This window comes from Natator depressus, chromosome 9 (assembly GCF_965152275.1).
Source record: "Natator depressus isolate rNatDep1 chromosome 9, rNatDep2.hap1, whole genome shotgun sequence".
Taxonomy (NCBI): domain Eukaryota; kingdom Metazoa; phylum Chordata; order Testudines; family Cheloniidae; genus Natator; species Natator depressus.
In genome coordinates this window covers 63,384,212-63,396,782 of record NC_134242.1, presented here as the reverse complement: position 1 = coordinate 63,396,782, position 12,571 = coordinate 63,384,212, and the positions used below count along the sequence as shown (strand labels likewise).

Below are 12,571 nucleotides of genomic sequence, written 5' to 3'. Positions count from 1 at the left end.
GGACCATGGTAGGTCAGCTCCCCTTCTCTGCCTCCCATCTTCCAAACTCCCCAGCATTTGTTAAATGGAACTGGGGCAGGAGCAACTGGAACAGTTAGAGGACTGTCTCCCCTACAGGTGGTAACGAGGGAGCAGGCGACTGTGCACAGTACAGCCAGACTATAGCTCCAATGAGTAACTGGACTACAAATGTGAAGAGCCTTCCCATAACTCCCGGACCTCTGGAGAGGCAACAGTACAATACCCAGTGATGAGGAGCTCCCAGACTTGAGTGCTAGTCTCAGTTCTGTCATGACCAGCTGTGTCACCTTCTAGCTATAGGTTCTTTTCTGGCCCCCAGGGCTACAGTACCAAATACCGCACAATCTGTAGTGTACTGATCCTCATGGGAAGGCAGGGCAGTGTAATACCCCTATTTTACAGATGGGGAAACTGAGGCACAGGAAGATCTTGAGTCTTGTTCAGGGTCACACACAGCCCACGGCAGAACAAAGAATTGAATCCAGGTCTCCCGAGTCCCAAGCAAGGGTTCTGACTACCCCGTCATCCCTTTGAATCCCTCCTTAAGCCTCATCTCTTCAAGTGACCCCAACTCCCTTCTCTTCCTCAATAATCCGCACCCCAGCCTCACCAAGTCTGCTGCTCTGTGCCTTGTCTCATTCAGCCTGTCGGTTCCTCGGGGCAGGGAACAAGTCTCATGTATTTCTGGGAGAACCATGTATATTTATGGCATTGTATGAATGCTTTATAACAGCTGCGTAATCTTGCTGTGAGAAAGCTGGCTTTAACTACAGCTAACTCCCAGGGGGTGGTTGTGAGGCAAGATTAACTAATGCTTCCACTGAAAGCCAGGAGAGTTTGCCATTGATTTCAACAGAAGCAGCAGCAGGACTGGTGTTTGCAAAGCTCCATATAAGCAGTAGGAGATCTCTATTCCTCAACAGCCAGGGGTGAACAAAAAGCAAATGGGGAAAGCATTCCCTTGATCTTGATGCTCCTTTGATTTGCAACTGATTCTGGTGTCAATCTCTCAGGAATTTGGCAGCTAACCCTCTGAGCATGCTCCATGCACCTATCATACCCAGAAGGGCTCCTGAGACTGATCCAGGCGTGGCCTGCCATGGGTACCGGATAAGACAAGGCACCACTAGTATCTGCCTTATCTTTAAATTCCATCCTGCTCTGAGATTTCTCACAGAAGTGGATTTGACCCTTTGCTTCTATGCATTATTCAAAAGGCCCGGCCTGGAACCAGCCCAGCTCACACATGAAGAAGTTTATCAGCGCCACAGATTTCTGAGTTTGTACAAAATGTTATCAACAGAGACAGAAAAGCCTCTTTCTCACCTGAGCCCAGCTCGGCCTCTTCCATTGCTAATTTGGAAGGTGGCACTTTTCTTTCCCAGCCATTTACCTCTGTGAAGAATCTGCCACCTGCTGGAGCCAGGGATAATCACTAAGCCCTGCACTTCTCCTCTGAAACGCAGGCTCTAGGCCTTCATCACTTCCCTTCTCACTCTTCCTTTTCTCCTGTTCAGGATGCACAGGAAGTCGGGCTGAATCCGAGAGCGCCTTGCTGGAAACTGGAACTGATGGAGAAGAGGCCTAATTTTCTTATCAGCTGTGAGAGCCCGTTACTTTGCCCTCACCTTAGCATTGCCCATTCCTTCGTGAGTGGAAGTGCCCCTGGTGTTTGTGTTTGTGTCTGCTCTGCATGTCCACGTTGCACAGCTCCCTTTCAATTCACTGTACTTTCTGAACACTTAGACAAACAACATTCACAGTCCGCTCTTGACGAAAAGGCTGAGTTGGTATCAGCTCCCTGACTAGGGGGCGCTGTCTGCCGGTTACTCAGGTTCCCAATCTTGGGGGCTCTGCTGGGTCGCCAACTGCACTGGTCACAGAGCACTATCATTCACACTCAACTGGGACATTTTCTTTTTGATGTGACATCCCAATGTCCCGTTGGATTATTCCCAAGAGCGCTACAGGGGGCTACACCTTGAGACCATGCCAGAGGTTCTGCCGGCTTAGAACACGGCAGCATCTGCACCTGATGTCCAAAAGCCCTGAGCATCCAATACTTCATATTCAGGTCGATAGGAGATGCTGAGTGCTCAACAATTTTGCAAATCAGGCCACTAATTTAGCTCCTTAACACTGGACTCAGAAGCACAACTTCAGACACCCAGTTTTGAATATTTTGGCTCTAATGTGGATAAGGCTTCAGTGAGCAAAACCCTCTTTTATCACCATGTCTCAGCATGTTTAGCTAGCCTGGTGGTAAAAACGGGTCAAAGTGATACAGCCTAATCGACACCAGGGGTCCCAACAGTAGCAACACAAAGATTGCATCAATGGGGGAACAGAGGTAACTCGCTGCCAAGATTATTAAAACCATAACTACAAAGGAGAAGTAATGCAGGGCCAGCCATTGATCTCCTAATTCCTGTGATTTACACAATCTTCGGTTTTATTCATTAGATCCATTGCCTTTTCAAAAAAGAATTATTCCTCTAACCCAAGCTTGGGAGACCAGCGAGGGAGCCCAGGGCTGAACAAACAGAGAATGAATTTCCACTCACCCTGGAGAAGGGGACGTTGTCAAATGGGCAGTCTGCAGAAAGCAACAGGAAACCAACTCCTCTCCCAGCACTGGCGAATCAAACTCGAGACATGCAGCAATGACAGTGTGCAAAATCCCAACTGATCCACATGCAATGCAATAAGGATAGCGCTTATGCAAGGATCTTGCCCCCCAGAGAAACTAAGCTGCAGTCTCTGCAGTGCAATAAACAACTTCCCAATCAAAGATCCTACTCCCTGAGCATCAAACAGTCCTCTCTCATGCGCATCAATCCCCCTGAGAATCAAACATTGGTCTTTCCAGTGCTAAAGGAGCTGCCAAGGAGAGTTACAGTTCCCTGGGAATCTACACTCTGAAGAAGGCTTTAAACCATCCCCATAGAAACTGAGCTACCATGGTTGCAGTGCAGTAGGTTTCACAAGATGGTCTCTTGATTATAAATTGCTCACCCCCAGTGCACAATGCTGGCACAGCAGAAGCCAAGGGCCACTGACCAAAGCATTAAATGCACCAGCACTTTACCTTTGCTGTATAGATGCTCCCAAACCCACACATTTCAGTTCAAAAGTGGGGAACACTTGCAAAGACAAGCACTGGCCCCTAACGAGCAAGTCTGCAGAGCTCACCCTTGGTGCGGCAGAGGAGCAGCAGCTGCAGAAGTTAAAAGTGACACCTGTTTTCCTAGAGAGGGATGAAATTCGGAGACCATCTGTGTGCATGCACACGTGGGGTCTCGGCATGCAGGCACAGGAATGCACACACATTTTTGAGGGGGTGTGTGCGCACGTCCCAGCATGAGATGCAATTCGGAGCTGTTGGCATGCATGCATAGGGATGTGCATACATTTATGGAGTGTGCATTTGATACATTTCTAAGTTGCTATGGTGGGGCCCTAGCCTATGTGCTTGCACACCCCACCAGGAGCACACTTCAATTTCCGGGACAGTGGTTTTGGGGGAGTCATTGTGTGTACGAGTGCACAGCCACTTCAGGGTGTGGCTTTGGACCACATAGGACTCTTCATTGCACCCTCTCTGTTCCAGCCAAGGGGCTAATACGCAGTGCACTCCAGGCACAAAGCGACACACATGGTGCCCCAGGCAGGGCACGCAGACATATGTGTGTATTCTGGGGCCAGGAGTGCATAGGACTGGGCTGGGCTTTGAGTGTATGTACAGAGCTGTGTATATGCACAGAGGACTTTGTGCACTTGTAGGGATGGGACTGTGCAAGTTGGACAGAGGGTGCTGTGGGGGGGGGTTGCGTGGCGAGGGCTGTGTGTGCATACGGAGGGGTGCGTGTGTGTGTATGTGGATTGAGGGTATAGGGATATACTATTTCTGTGTGTGCTTGGGTGTGTTCCTGGAAGGGAGTTGTGTAGTCTACCCCCCCATGGCTGTTTGATCATCACAAACCAGGCAAGTCTGCACACCATGGCCATTACTCCTCACAGGTCTCCAAGCAAATACCTCTCCCGCTGCGCGCCCACCCGACAGCCCTGTCATGAAAGCCGGGCAAACGCGCCGAGGGAAGCGCTTCGAACACAGCCGGCAAAGCCAGCAGCCCTGGGGCTGGCTCCTGCTGCAGAACTAGCCTCGGACTCCAAGCGAGGGGCTGGGGTGAGCCGGGCACGGCTGCTGGTCGCCCCCAATTCCTCCCCGCCCTCGGCCCTCCCCAGACCGGCCGCAGAGCTGCCCCCGGGAGCCGCGCGCCTTACCTTGGCTGGCGGCTGCCCCTCCAGTCCTTCCGCTCGGTGTTTTCTACTCCTCCCGCCTTCCCCACCAGCAGCGCGGCCGGCCAGGGCTCAGCGCCGGGCAGCAGCAGGGCTGGGGAGGGAGCGGGCTGCCCCGGGAAGTTTCTGCCGGAGGTGCAGGCGGCTGGGAGCGACGCACGCAGGCTCCTGCCGTCTCCATCTCCGCGCTCCGCTCAGCCCCCCGGCTGCGGCGTGTCCATGCTGCGGCGCAGGGCCAGGCGGCCGGGCAGGGCGGAGGGAGGGGCGCGGAGCGCCGCTCTCGGGGCAGAGACAAAGCGGGGAAAGCCACCGGGCCCCGCCGCCCGCGAGGGGGTTAGACACGCACCGCGGCGGCTGCCCCCTCAGCCCCGAGCCACAGCGGGTCCCCACCGAGCACCCCGCCGGCCCCCGACTCGCGCCCCGTGGCTGGAGCCGGGCACATAGCGCCTTGCCGGGACACCCGGCGGGCCCCCGACGGGAATGACAGCGGCAGCAGCGTGAGCGGGGGCGGGGCTGCGCCTCTCCTGAGACCCGCCGCTCGGCGCCGTGACCTTGGCTGGAGGCGCTGCGCCTGGGGAGCCCTCCTGCGCCGTGCGCCCTCCCCCGAGCGCCGCGGAGCCGGCCCCAGGGGGGAGCCGGGGGCAGCAGGGAGAGCGCGGGGAGCCGGGTGGGAGAGGGGAAGGGGGCTGCACAGCCAGCGGTGCCCGGGGGTCGACGCAGATGGGGGGCGCAGAGCGGATACTAAAGAGCTGCAGGGCCAAGCAACGCTCCAGCCTCTAGCAGCAGCCGGCCAGCTGCGCAGCCCAAATTGGGGGCCACCCTTTCCCCCACCACACCTACGCCCTGCGGAGAAAGAGAGGGCGGGAGCTGTCCCAACCGCATGGGGCTCAGCCCAGGAGCTGCTGGACAGAAGGCAGGTGACCCTCCGGAGAGGACCCACCTGATGGGGGAATGCATGGCTGAGGTTGATGTTGCTTGGAGCAGGGTGTTGGACTAGATGACCTCCTGAAGTCTCTTCCAATCCTAATCTTCTGTGGTTCTGTGCACACCCAACTGCACCACATGTGTCCAACAGGCCCTCTCTGATTGCTGGGGTGTCCTGCCCCAGGGGCCACTCACAGCCCCGGGTTTCCTGCACTCCAGGGCTTGGGTCTTTGCGGCCCCCACCGTGGGGCTTTGCATTAGGACATTTCACCACCTGTCATGCTCACTCTGGTCCTGGTTCCAAGACTCAGGAGCGGGGTGCTCACTGAAGGATGGCAGGTGCTCTTTGAAGGCCATGGCAGGAAAACCATGTCAGTGCAGCTCCACTCCCCACCGAAGGAGCAAATTCTTATTCTGTTCATCACAAGTAATCCCCATGGATGAACTAATGCAAGTCCCTTTCAGCCAGATCCCAAGACCAGGGCCGTCCCTAGCCATTTTGGTGCCCTACATAGCCCCCCCGCGGGGGGGAGGGGTGGCCCCAGGCCTCCACTTGTGGGAGGGAGGAGCAGGCTTGGGGGCAGGGGGGAAACCGCCCTGCAGGGAGAATGATAAAACAGTTAATTAATGAGAGAGCCTAATGCAACCCTGAGCAGAAAAAAGGGAAAACGGAGACCAGAGATGTCCACCTAGCAATCTGCCTCTCATATCCCCCAACACTGGGGCCGAGAAAGGCAACGTTGGCACAGTGCTCCGGGCCACCTCCCCTGGCAATGTGGCCATGAAATACATGGAGAGGGGAGTTAAGAACCATGATGCTAACCAGGCGGTTGCTGTATGAAATACAGAGAACTGCAATGCCAGGATAGGAATCGCTGTGTGATGGGCCCTGGAAATGATGTCATGAAACACATGGGCACGGGGAAGCCACTCTGACGTGGCAGTCTCTGTACAAGACCTGACGCACACGCACAAGATGTGCTATGCCAACATGACATGCAGTGTTCCCTGGCTATGCTGCCATGGAGCAAGCATGTGTGTGTGCAGGGGGGCACAGTGCACTGACTAACCCTTTCTGTTCTCCCGAGGTGAGAAAAGAAATGTTGACCATTTGCCCATCTGCCTAACTGCAAGCAGTAAAATGGTCACCCTACAAGCTTCTTGGGGAGCTGGCACCGAAAAAGGCAAACAAGCCAAACCTGCAGGGTGAGAGGAGCAGAGGGGGGAGCCTGGAAGCAGTCCCCTTGCACAGAGCACCCTCAGGGAGCCGAGGGAGCGAGAGACCGTGTGGAGAATGTGAGGTAACGTGCTCTGCTAATGTTATTTTATGTGTGCAGCTGAGGGATAAGAAGCCCGTGCTGGACATGAGATGTGGTGTCACATCTGAGGACTCCGCAAAGGCCCTTTCGGTTACCGGGAGGCACTGTGGGGTGTTCGTTCAGTCAGGTGAGGATGGCCGGAAGAGGAAGTCTTGGGGCTGGCGGGAAGGAGTTAGAAGGTCTCAGGCAGGGCCATCCTTACCCATACGCAAAGTACACAGCTGCGTAGGGCACCAGGAAATTTGGGGCACCTGCTCCACCCCTCTTCCCCATAGCCCTGCCCCTGCTCCGCCCCACCTCTTCCCACCCCTGCTCTGCCCCAGCCCCACCCCCACTCCATCCCCCTTCCCTTGAGGATGGCAGCAGGGGTCAGGTCCGCCCTGCACGCACTGGGCGGCGATAAGTGGAGGAACCTGGCCCCAGCCCACTCTGCTCCTCCGGCTCCCAGCCACGCCGCTGGTGAGTGCTGGGGGCCGGTTCCCCCCCTGCCCCCAAGCCCCAAGGCTGGGAGCCAGGGGAGCAGAGCGGAGTGGGCTGGGGCCGGGGCCAGGGCACTCCACTTCCCGCTGCCCTCCACTTATCGCCACGCAGTGAGTGCAGATGCAGCAGCCAGAGCACTTGTCTGCAAGACCGGATTGGGACTGGCGGAAGAACAGGCTCTCTGAGATCACCCATCAGGTCAGAAACACCACATGACATTGTGAGTCCTACAGGTGCTGGGCATGCCAGCCCCTGACAATCCAATCCTTCCTTCAGCTTGCTTCCCAGTTACCCACATGCCCAAGGAGTCCAGATAATTGGGATCCTACCAGCTCATGATGCTGGTCCCATCTCCTACAGCCCTTCCCCTCATCATCCCCTGTTGCATGGCCTATCCTACCTTCCATTCCCAGCAGGAGCCAAGAAGTGAAGAGATGCAGGGACTTTTTTTTTAAGTTAACCAAATTCTTTCAGCCTTTCGGGAGGATTCAGCCTGAGCCAGCTCTTTAATTTTAGCCAGTCAGATAGCCCCCCGCACCTCCACCCCCAGACACACCCAAACTGAAGAGTGTTTGCTAACAAAATCCACACCAGCCCTTGGTTTGTTGGTGAGCAGTGTCACCAGATATCACTGGGAGGCCTCCGCCAGCCCTACTGGACCCTCACACAGCTCTGCTGATGCACCTCTGTCCTACCTGCCTTAGCACCCCTCATTGGGCTATCAGTGTACAAAATTAAAGCCCACAAAGCCCAGAAGAAAACAGTGGGTTTAGTATTCCTTATTTCTATTCCAGCAGTACCTGCGACAGGATCCCACTATCCAAACCTTCCTGCCCAGGTTGCGTACCCTTTAGAATGCAGACAGGACATAATCGGGGACAACAGAGGGAAAGGACAGGGAGAGTGGGGAAACAATGAGTTTTGTTACTCTTATTTTGCCCAGGAAGAAGACTGCAACTGGGGGTGTGTCTGTGTAGGATTGTTTTCTCTTTTAAAAGAGCATAGTCAATTCTGATTCGCAGCATCCTCTTGCTACTCCATTCCTGCCCCCTGCTGAGACTTCATGATCTCAACTTGCAGATCCTCTAGTATTCCAGTCCTACCCTCCACTCCCCTCTCTCCTGACCCACAGCTGTTCCTATCTTGGGCCTGCATAGCCCTGCTGCTGCATCACAGTCCTGGCCTTGCAGCCAGGGTCCAGTCATGTATCTTTCCCAAGCAGGCAGAAAACGAGGCAGCATTCTGTAGTGATTCTGCACAGAAACAAACATTCAGGACTAAGATGGAGGACGAGCAAAGTCCTTCACTGCTGCCACAGGCAGGCTGTCACTCCCGAGGTGACAGGCTTATGCAGTAGCCCCGAGCTTGCACTTTTTGTAAGTTTTGCTACAGGAATGTCCTGGACAGGCATGACTAAGCCCCTTTGAATTTGATTGTCTGCAGACACCGCAGATAGATTCGCCATTCAGAAAAAGAGAGATCCAGAGAGGCCTTGGAGGGACTGGTGTAAAACACTCTGAAAGAGGAAGACAAATGGCTGGGGACCGGTAATGGGCCAAGCAGGGGGTTGGGCTTTGCCAGGCTAAACCCCAAATGTCAGGAATGGGCAGGTTCTGTATTCTGGGCAGTATTCTGTGTTCTCATAACTTATCTGTGATTTCCCCCTCAAAATGTAACATGCCAAAGCCACTACCCGTGCACTTTCCCACCTACATCACCGACTGGAATGGTGCCCAAGACAAAAGTGGGCAGAAGCCCTTACTAGTTGATGTGTAATGAGCGTGGTGGTTCTCAGGCCAGGTCCTCTTGGTCTGGGAATCAGAGAACTGGCTCTAATTGCAATCCCAGCAGAGGGGCCAAAGGGGGTGTGGACCTGATCACCCCTAGAAGCGGTCCCTAAAGCGCCGCTCCACAAAGCAGCGTGGCGGGAGCATGCTCTGTGGCCCACGCTGTGCCTGCTCTATGGAGAGGGAGGACTTTGGATCACCTTTCACATGCACTAAACTCACTGAATAGAGAGAGATTTCCGTTAAAAAGCAGCTCAGTAGGTCACTGGACTTCGCTCAGCCGACAGCGGCGAGTGGGATCTAAGCCGGCACGTGGAGGAGCCTCACCTTTGCCATGCTGGCTTGGCAGGGGAGCCGAACTCCATTCTGCAGGGCCGCATGGGCTCCAGCCCCCTTGCAGCGGCATGCGGGGCAAGGCTATAATAATCATTCCATTAAGCAAAGAAAAATACAATCAGCCCACGCTACCCAGTGGGATGGGAGAACTAAACAGCTCTGTCAAGGACTGGGAAAGCAGCTGATGTAACTGCCGGCCTGGCTGGCTGAGAAAGGAGAAAGCAAGCACAAAAGGCAGAATGGAAATGGAAGGGGGACAGTGTCATCTTCCAAAGGATCTGTCCTCTCCCCCGCAGTTATGCTAAGAGGGCATTTTGAGATGCCCTGTTGCATGGGCTCTTAGAGGGGAGCAGGCAGCACATCAGGTATTTGTAGTCACCAAACTGCCTGGCTCGTGAGTCCTGGGAGTTTCCAAGCCTGCCTCCACATTGGCTCCTCGCACTCCCCCAGGGATCACAGGCAGGAGCCAAGGGCAGAAGCGGGACAAGCTCCGTGCAACGTTTTCGATCCACAAAAAAAGCGATAACTGGGGGGGTTTCGAGTACGTGCTGGGTAGCGTGTCAGCAGGGGAAGTGGGTGAAAATTTTCAGCTGAAACTTTTTTCAGTGAAAAATGCAGGTTTGACAAACCAGAAAAATGTACCAAATTCATGTCAGTTTCACGGAATTGTGTTCGTCGAAAATCAGTCCCCTCCCCCCCAAATAAATCTGAAAAAAATCTAAATGTTTCAAATCAACATTTTGAAATGTCCTTTAATTTTCTTAAAACAAAATCAAAAACGTTTACAAACGGTCCGAAATTACAAAACACTTTGATTCTCTTGAACCAGAACTTTTCCACTGACCCAAAATGAATTTTTACTTTTTGATTCTCTAAAAATTACCAAAAAAAACTGTCTTCTGGTCAACCTAAAACAATTTTTTTTCAATGTTTCAGACTTCCAGCGTACAGAAAAACCCAGATCTATACGCCCAGCTTTAGTCCATGTCCTTTCCATGACTTCCAAATCTGGCCCAGGCACTTAGGGCACTGTTTCCCAAATTGCAGGAAGGGTGTAGTTGTGGGAAAGATGTAGGCCCAGAGGCATTTCCCCCTGCACCCACAATGGTGCTGCTTCCCCTGGGCAGCAGGCAGTGGTGTGGGGTGGAGGATCTTGGCGGCAGCAGTGCAGGGGAAGCAGCTGAAGTCAGCGAGCACACAGTCAGCAGCCTGGTAGTGACCCTGGCAGCAGAGAGGGGTCTGCTGACCCTGCAGAAGGTGGCCAGGCTGGGAGAGCCAAGCATGGAGCTTGGGCTGAGAAGGGGAAGGGAGAGGAGGTGTAGGGGGCTGGAGGGCTGGGAAGGGGGGGGGGGGAGTAGGAGGTTGGAGGGTTGGAATGGGAGGGGATGGGGCAGGGGTAGTCTGCCTTAGTAAAAAGTTTGGGTACCACTGCCTTAGGGAGCCTTGGTATGGGTATAGATCCATTGACTTGACTGGTGATACTGGGCAGCACAGGTAAGTTGTGCCTAATCAGTGTGGGAGCTAATGGAGCCAGGGAAAAAACAGGGTCGGACTGTGTTCAGCAGATAAAGATAAAGTGTTAGATAAAGAATCTCTTTCCCATTCATTATAACAGCATTCTCCTCGCCACCCCTGGGGCACATCAGGGAGCAGTACTGCAATATTCAAAGGCACGTTCCCACTTCCTTTCCCCCCCTGCCCCACCACCCCCCCAAAAATGAGGCATTGTAATGGCTGATATTCTCATTGAGACTTTCATCCCAAAGGGCTCTGCAGCACCTCACAAATCACACAGATACAAATCACTCCACCCATCACTGCAATGCCCACTACTCCTGGAGTGGAAACCAGCCACTGTTGAACAGCATATGGCAACGCTACACCCTAGACCAGTGGTTCTCAAAGCCGGTCCGCCGCTTGTTCAGGGAAAGCACCTGGTGGGCCAGACCGGTTTGTTTACCTGCCGCGTCCACAGGTTCAGCCAATCGCAGCTCCCACTGGCCGCGGTTCGCCGCTCCAGGCCAATGGGGGCTGCAGGAAGCAGCGTGGGCCAAGGGATGTGCTGGCTGCCCTTCCCGCAGTCCCCATTGGCCTGGAGTGGCGAACCACAGCCAGTGGGAGCCGCGATCGGCCGAACCTGCGGACGCAGCAGGTAAACAAACTGGTCCGGCCCACTAGGGGCTTTCCCTGAACAAGCGGCAGACCGGCTTTGAGAACCACTGCCCTAGACAACAGCAAAGGCCAGGAATAAAGAGGAATACTGTACCCCTGACTGACAAGGGCTTCCTGCACTTAGCATCTATTTATGCAGGCCTTTTTCAGAGGGGGTGCGTGAAGAGATGAGTGTGACACTGATACCAGCTCTTGCCAAGGCTTTAGGCCTCAGCTGAACACTGACAAATTCATTGCTGGAAGCCAGTCCAGCTGACCTGTGTGTTAGTATGGTAAGATGGGTATTGGATTTATAACAATGTGTGTAAGCTTTATGAAATGCTTGTTAGTTGTTACATGCATTAATCTCAGTTATAATATCTTTAGCACATACTATAAGGTAATATTTAAGTTTTTGATTTATGACTGTAAAAAATGTTTGCTCTGAACCTGTGAATTCAGTCAGGAGGGAAGTCTCCTATCCATCAAGAAGGCTAAATGGGCCATTGTGGGACATCACAGTACAAAGACTTTGCTAATTGCCCCAGACACCTATGAAGAGGCTACATGCAAAAGGGCTCATCTCATCAGCGTGCATTCTGGAAGAAGGAAATAAGGATAGGGGACGTACTTAGATCTACTTACCGTGGTGTCTTCACTGTGGTAAGTCGACTGCTGACGCTCCCCCGTCGACTCCGCCTGCGCCTCTTGCTCTGGTGAAGTACCAGAGTCGACAGGAGAATGCTCAGCAGTCAATTTATTGCATCTTCACTAGATGCGATAAATTGACACCTGCTGGGTTGATCGCTCCAGAGGTAAGTGTAGACATGCCCTGTGTGGACTCTCACAGGGCCAGAGCTATGAAACAAAAGCAGTGATCCACAGAGTCAAACTTGGGCTTGCCCTAAAAGACATTCAGAGCTGACAGATTGCTACAACTCTGTCACCTTTTGGAATCATAGACTGTAACTCATTCGTGTATATATGTTGCCTGCTTTAACCTTTAAATTTCTCTCATTTCTTTTCCCCAGTTAATAAATCCTTAGTTAGTTTACTATAGGATTGGCTACAAGTGTTGTCTTTGGTGTGAGATCTGAGGTACAAACTGACCTGGGGTGAGTGACTGGTCTCTTGGGACCGGAAGCAACCTAAATCTTGTGTGATCTTTGGAGTATTTCAGGCATGTCTACACTGGCAGAGATACAGCGCTGCTCAGAGAGCGCTGAAGGGAAACCACTGCTGTGTGTTCACACT

At 53.5% G+C, this 12,571-nt stretch overlaps 1 protein-coding gene across 3 annotated transcripts in view; it reads right to left on the bottom strand.

Annotated features, from left to right (window-relative positions):
* Positions 1-11,982, bottom strand: part of FRMPD3 (FERM and PDZ domain containing 3) — a 153,120-nt gene extending 141,138 nt beyond the window's left edge. The window contains exon 1 of one of the 3 annotated variants that reach the window (XM_074964395.1): positions 11,963-11,982. The gene's annotated coding sequence lies outside the window, so the exon portion shown is untranslated. Of the gene's footprint in view, positions 1-2,585; positions 2,730-4,305; positions 4,497-11,962 lie in introns of those variants that run through there. The other 2 variants (XM_074964393.1, XM_074964394.1) reach the window with 2 other exon arrangements.
* Between the last annotated feature and the right edge of the window lie 589 nt (positions 11,983-12,571).